This window comes from Vombatus ursinus, unplaced genomic scaffold, assembly GCF_900497805.2.
Source record: "Vombatus ursinus unplaced genomic scaffold, bare-nosed wombat genome assembly UNPS02014822.1, whole genome shotgun sequence".
Lineage (NCBI taxonomy): Eukaryota > Metazoa > Chordata > Mammalia > Diprotodontia > Vombatidae > Vombatus > Vombatus ursinus.
The window spans coordinates 3,726,188-3,733,006 of NW_020954600.1; the positions used below are offsets into that span (position 1 = coordinate 3,726,188).

A 6,819-nucleotide genomic window follows, 5' to 3' on the forward strand; every position below is an offset into this window, starting at 1 on the left:
TTTTTTAACATTGTCAGGAGGATGAGGGGGTGTTGAGGGGAGAAGGCAAGAAGCTTCTCTCTCGTGTTTAGGATTTTCTTTCCAGTCCCTCCTTCCTCAGACCCTCCAGCCCTGCCAAGAGGGGAAGCCAGGGCCAAACTGCTATCATTAAGATGAAATCCAGCCCACCCCATACAAACAGCTCCCTGGCCTTGTGGGGAGGCAGGTGGGCAGGAACCTTTCTTCTCCCAATCCGACCAGCTCAGAAACAAATCCAGGACATTTAATCCTCCCAGATTAAATCAGAATCACCCACCCTCCCTTGGAGCAACTTCCCATGGAAGGGAGTAAACTAATGAAACTTCCCCTTCCACCTGGCCCTGGGGAGTGGGGGAGTTGGGAGGAGAATGGGACGATGGGAATAGGTTGGAAGAGAATTCCTCCTGCAGTCCTGTTACAAGCCAACCACGTCCCAACAGCAGAAAGAGAGTCTGGGTACCAGGCAAAGAACATTGGATCTGAGTTGGAGGGACCTGGGTTCCGATCCCAGCTCTGCTGCTTAACTGGCAGTGTGATCTTGGGGAAGTCACCTTTCTTTTCTGGGCCTCAGTTTCCACATCTGTAAAAATGAGGGAGTTGGGGCCTAGAATGTGCCTTCAGTTCAAATATTTATTAAACTCGTGCAAGGCCCTGCTTGGCCCAGTTCCTGGAAGCCAAGAAGGAAATTAATAGAACTCTGTCATTTCTGATACAATCCTTCTTTTCTGATCTGTTACCTGTATGTGGAAATGACCAATATTTTGTTAAGTTCAGAATAAAATGATTTTTTTTTAAAAAGGGAATTTCTTCTGAGGCCTTGCCCTCAAGTGGCTGACTGATGTTCCGCCCAACTCCAAATCCCCCCAGCAAGTTGACCAATAGGCATTAGATTTGGCAGCCAGAAGGAATTGGCCCTCCCTCTAGGCTGAAGCCACTGTCAGGACAGGTGGCACTGGTGTCTTGGCCAGAGGAATGTCATGGACTGGCTCTCTAGGACCACATTCTCCAAAAAATTCAGTCCCCTTCCTGCGTGGAAGCAGATCCCCCTTGGAGGTTTACCAGCATGGCAGGAATGGGGACAGTCAAGAAGGAAATGGCACCTTCCAAGGGATACCAATGCCCGTATTGATCTTCCTGGCAGGGAGAGGTGTGCTGGCTGGCGCAGACTTGGAGTGAGGAGGTGATCTGGGGTCAAGTCCTACCCTACCACACTTATCAGCTATATGGACATGGGCAAACCCTATCTCCTCATCTGTAAAACAGGGATGCCAATACCATCAGGACCTGCCTCACAGTGGGATTTTGAGGATTTAACAAAATCATAGTTATAAATGTGACCTATTGTTATTATTCCACAGTGAGGCCTTACTAAGCCCTCCTCCAGACCTCTCTAGGGCTCGGCAGAAGGGAAGCCCATGTTCTTAAGGAACTCAAGACTTAACCAGGACTTGGAACTTGCTGCACACTGGAAAGCTGCCTTGAGGTCAGGCAAGGTACCTTAACTCTACAGTCCCTTTCACTGCTAAAAGATTTCTCCTTTCTCCAAAGCTTTCTTCTGAATCACCAGCAGTATCAGTAGAATTCCATCCCACCCATCTTGTGAATTTTTCTATTTATTTCCAGAGACTATGCTAATAATCTTTTTCCTCCCTAAGAAGCAACAAGCTTTGAGGGCAGGGATTCACATCTTATGCTATTCCCCTTTAAGGGACCTACCGCACATGAAATCAATAATAGCAAACATTTGTATAATGCCTATTATATGCCAGAGTCCTCTGCTAAGCACTTCACAAACAGTATCTTATTTGATCCTGGCTTTTATCCTAATTTCTGGTGACCGCAGTTGGATTTCAGCAGCCAGTGGAAAATGGGATATGAAAAGTTGATGGAACTTCAGGTCTGAAGTGGGACTCATCTAGTCCAACTGAGACAACTAATCTTATTTGACAGCTGAAGCAACTAGCCCATCAAAGGGGAAGTGACTTGTCCAAGGTCAGCTAAGTCAGGATTCAAACCCAAGTCCTGTGATCCAAATTCAGCATTTTTTCCTCTATTCTACGTTTCTCTTGGTTCTTTCCAAAGACCCAAATGCTTTATTCCAATGAATCCAGCTTTTCCATTATGCATGGCCCACACAATCCCACCCACTTTGGTAAATATAGAAGGGGCAGGGAAAATACAAAAGAATGAAGAAACCCAGAGCAAAGGCTTTCCTAGAGTCAGAAATACACCTTCCCCCCCACCCCCCCCCCCCCCGCCACTGGGGGAATACACCAAAGCAGCGTTCCTCAACATGGGTTCTGCCACCAGCCAGCCTTTCCAGGTGACAAGGAAGTCTTCCCAGTCTTCCTTTCAAAAGTCAGTTGTCAACCATCCCTGGCTGAAGGGCCAAACAGAAACTAGCCAGTGCTCCTTAGACCCTCCTCTGCAAGCAGGTTCCAGAATACACAAAAAGCACCACTTTTCAAACTTGAAGAAGGACATCTAAGGGTGACTTATCATAGTGCAATGCCCAGAAAATCTCCAAGAACACAAGCACTATGGGGCAGGCCCCCAGATGGCTCTCACTTTGAATCTAAAGCCCATACTGAGACAGAGTTTCACAGGCCTTCTCCGTTTGTCCCAGACTGGACTGGTATATTCACTTTTCTATCAGATAAGAAACAGTCATTGCCTTCCTAGCCTGGGCCTCCAGGTTGTGCTCACCCAGAAAAGTCCCTGGGGCTTGGGAGGGTTGTCAGGAAACACCAGGGAGAGTTTCCAGGGAGAAACCTATGGAGACCAAGCTAAGCTTACCAGAGCAGCCAAAGGGAAAAAAAAAAAAAAGAGGTGACCTGTGTAGTAGATACTGCCCAGACACCAATGTCTGGATCTTTGGTGTTCCTCAGCTCCCCAGAGAGGAGAGCTGGGTAGGACATATTTATAAAGCATCATTGCCAAGAGGATGAATAAATAAGTTGGGGTTTCTGAGTTGTAAACTTAATATGCCTCAGGCAAAGGGAGAAGGCTAAGAAGAATGTACTTTACTCAGGTTTACTCAGCAGAAAAAGAAAGGGAAGCTGAGATAGCTAAGTAGCCCAGTGGATAGAGTGCTGGGTCTGGAGTCAAGAAGACCAGATTCAAATTCTACCTCTAGCACTTAAGGTGTGAACCTGCACAAGTCATTTGACCTCTGCTTGCCTCAGTTTCCTCATCTGTAAAATGGAGATAATAAGAGCACTTACCTCCCAGAGTTAAGGTGAGGATCAATTGGGAATAATATTTGTAAAGTGCCTGCCTGGAGGAGGTCCAAGGTCATTCCAGCTGGGTCATGATTAGAACTCAGATCTCTCAGCTCAAGGCATCATAAAATTTAAGAGTTGAAAGGGACCTCCATAACAAAGGAATCCCAAAGATAATATACCTAACAGAAGTATGTAGTGCTCCCAGAAGCCCTCAGTGTATTCTGTATTCTATAGATGTATCTATATTCATACACAAATACATACATATATGTATAAGTGGCACCTGAAACCCAGAAAGAGTCCTTAAGAGATCCAGCGCCCCACCCCCCCTTATTTTCCAGATGAGAGAACAAAGGCCGAAGACACTATACAGGTAGAACCTACATTTGAACCTGGGTCCAGAGACTCCAAATCCATCTTTCTTTTCATCAAAACTGGATCCTGGGTCTAGGGTTCGAAGAGACTCTAAGACATTATCTACTCCAACTCCCTTATTTTTCTACAGATTTGTAAACTTAGTCCTAGAGAGGTTCAATGATCTGCTCAGGGTCACATGGGTAAAGATTTACTTTGAACTCAGCATTTGAACTCAGGTCCTGTGACTCCAGAGCCACCGTTTTTGGTTTGGTTTCTCCCATTCCACCAGAATGACTCTGACTTTTACAGTAAAACAAGGAAGTCTATTAAGCCTTGGAAGTTTTGTTTGTTTTGGTGAAATAGAGAGGCTATGAGGCAGAGCAAATTGAGACACTGGGGATTGGGGGTCTTCTACAGAGGGGAGACGAGAGGGGGAAACTGCACATGGAATAAGGAGGAATGTCCAAGACAAGTGAACTCACGGGGCCAGGAGAGCTCATCACACTCACTGTCACAGCTGGCACAGTGTGTAGAGGCAGGTGGGGGAGGGAAACTGAGGCTAGGGAAGCCACAGGCTCCACTACTGGCCCCTGCCTCCGCGGGCTCAGCCCCCTTGCCCCGCCCCCGGAAGGAGGAAAGAAGGGGAAGGGTCTCTGGAGGACTGGCAGCTCCAGGGCCCCCAGCCCCGGACAGCTGCAACCCCTGGCACAGCGCCCACGAGCCCTGGCTCCTCCTGGAAGTTGGCCCCAAACACCCCTAGTGGTCGAGCCAACTTTCCGTCCTCCTTGCTTCGCTCCCTGCCTCGGCGACCCCTGCCTCCCCGGCGCCCTCGGTCCGTGCCAACGCCGCGGTGTCCCAGCTGGGAGCGGGGCTCCAGGGCTGGCAACTGCGTAGGTAGCCCGCCGCTTACCTGTGGGCTTAGCTCTGGCTGCTGCTGCTGGCTGCGCGCCCTGCTCCCTGCGGTTTGAGCCCGGTCCGGTCGGGTCCCGTCTGCCACAGTCCTGGCCTGTGCCTGCCCTGTCTGCCTCTGCTCGCCTCTGCCCGGCTCGGCTCTGCTAGCCTCTGCCTGGCTCTGCCGTGCCCTGCGCTGCGATCACCCAGGGCCCCCTCCCGCGGCCGTCCGGGGAAGAAGCAGCGTCCGCTGTCCAGCCCCTTCCAACTGCCGCAGCCACGCCACGCCCCCTTCGGCTGCGGGGAGGAAGAGAGAGGCCCAACCTCTTAATCTAGGTCCCGAGGGGAGGGGTTGATACATAGAGAGCGGGCAGGGCCGTAGAAGATCGCCCGGGGGGGGGGGGGGGGGCGGGATGTGGATTTGGCATGCTGGCCTTGGAGTCAGAAAAATCCAGGGTTCCACAATTACTACTCTGACTCTATCTGCCTGATGACGAGCAAGTAAATCACTTTGACCGCCTTGAACCTGTTTCCTCATCTGTAAACCTGCATTATCTCCCTCAAAGGGTGCTTGTGAGGTTCATATTATATACGCAGAGCATGTTGTAAGGGTGGAGTTGGTTAAATAAATCAACCCAGTCACCTCACCTCACCACCTGAAAGTAGAGATGAAGATGCCCGATACCTTAATGAGGTGAGAACAAGGCTCAGTCAATCAATCAGAGACTTTATAATGATTAAGTGTGAAAAATCCTTGGGTGAGCTGGGATTGCTTGAGGGAACTTTAAGCCAGGCCTGTGGGTCTTCTCTAAAATAGAATACCAGGTCAGGACCCAAGTTATTGGAGCATTCCGGAATTTAGAGTCCAGGTGACCAGCAGCTTGGGTCCCATCTTTCCACTGGGTCCTGGTATCATTCCTGGAACAACTGACCACAGAGTCCACATGGGGGCTGTCAGTTGCTCAATCAACAAACTTTTGTTAAAGGCTTTTAATGTGCCAGGTGCTGCAAAGTGATGGAGGCATTAAAGAAAGGCAAAACCATGGTCTCTGGTGCTCTAGAGGAGCTCACATTCTGATGGGGGTGGCAACATGCAAACTATGTACACACAAGATAAACATTTGTATCTATGTGTATGGAGGTGTGTAGTGTAAATGTGGTTATCTTCAAGGAAAGGAATGCATGGTTGGGGGAGGGGGAGAGTAGGTTGCTTTGAGCTGAGTCTTGAAAGAAGTCAGGGAAGCCAGGGGGCTGAGGTGCTGGTGGGGGGATTCCAAATATGGGGGACAGCCAGTGAAAGTTCAAACCCAGGACATGACTACATTTCCCCAGCCAAGACAATTCATTTGAGGATTTTTCGAAAGTCAAGAAGACCTGTATCTACCAAGACTCGTCTCTCAAATGTCAATAAATCTTCTTCCTTCTCCTTTTCCACTTTTGTCTGCATTTAGTGTATGTAGGCACTGGGATCACTTCCCAAATCTCCATACTCATTGGCAGGTAAGATCTCTAGATGGTTACATCTTCCCTCAGGATTCTAAAGCTATCCCTAAGAGGCTGAGGGAGAAAAGAGGGATATCTTTCTAATGCTTTAGTTCCTGAGCCTCCATCAGTGTGCTTCTCCCTGTGAATATCAGTTGATATCAGTTAGTCAGCCAGACTTAACCTTTAGAAATGAGTATTTACTATTGGGGCATAGTTGGTACAAAACATCTCCCCCTAAATCTGTGACACATTCTCTCACTAGTATGTACAGAGTCTAGGGGAAAATGGGCTCCAGCTGAGAGGGACACATGGCAGAGGGCTTGCACAATTTCTGGAAATCCTTTTCCTAGAATCCTCAAGATATTACTCTTAGGTATGGTGCAGCTTTTCTCCTGGGCTCTTTGCAAAACCTCAAACCTGCTTTTCCTTGTTATCAGCTCCCAGTGTAGACACTGACCACAAGGCACTTCTGTCCTTAGGATACTGCTAGGATATCAGTGAAAATGTCCAACCAAGTTGGGGAGAGAGAGCCTAGGGACTGAAGCTGTCATTCTTCTCCCTCATTAAGCTATTCCTTATCAGGACATTTGGCTGGAATGTTCTCTTGGCTTCTGGGTTCTGAAATAGTGCCTAGTTTCATATAAGCCTCATCTAGAACCTGACCATTTGGGACAAACTTCCTCTTACTCCAGTTTATACAGTAGCATCTCAGGACTTTTCACACTTTGTGTAAACTTTCGATTGACTGAGTTATGTTTTTACCTGACTAAGGTGTAGGGCAAAGCCTCCAATCATTTAATTTAATCGATGGGCAGAATCAATGACCTCCACCTTCACGTGTGTA

The 6,819-nt window shown here is 48.4% G+C and overlaps 1 protein-coding gene across 1 annotated transcript in view; it reads right to left on the reverse strand.

Moving 5' to 3' along the window:
* The window catches only part of CD82 (CD82 molecule), a 78,809-nt gene extending 74,124 nt beyond the window's left edge, over nt 1-4,685 (reverse strand). Inside the window, exon 1 of the mRNA XM_027837827.1 lies at nt 4,510-4,685. The gene's annotated coding sequence lies outside the window, so the exon portion shown is untranslated. The remainder of the gene's footprint in view (nt 1-4,509) is intronic.
* Nucleotides 4,686-6,819: the final 2,134 nt, after the last annotated feature.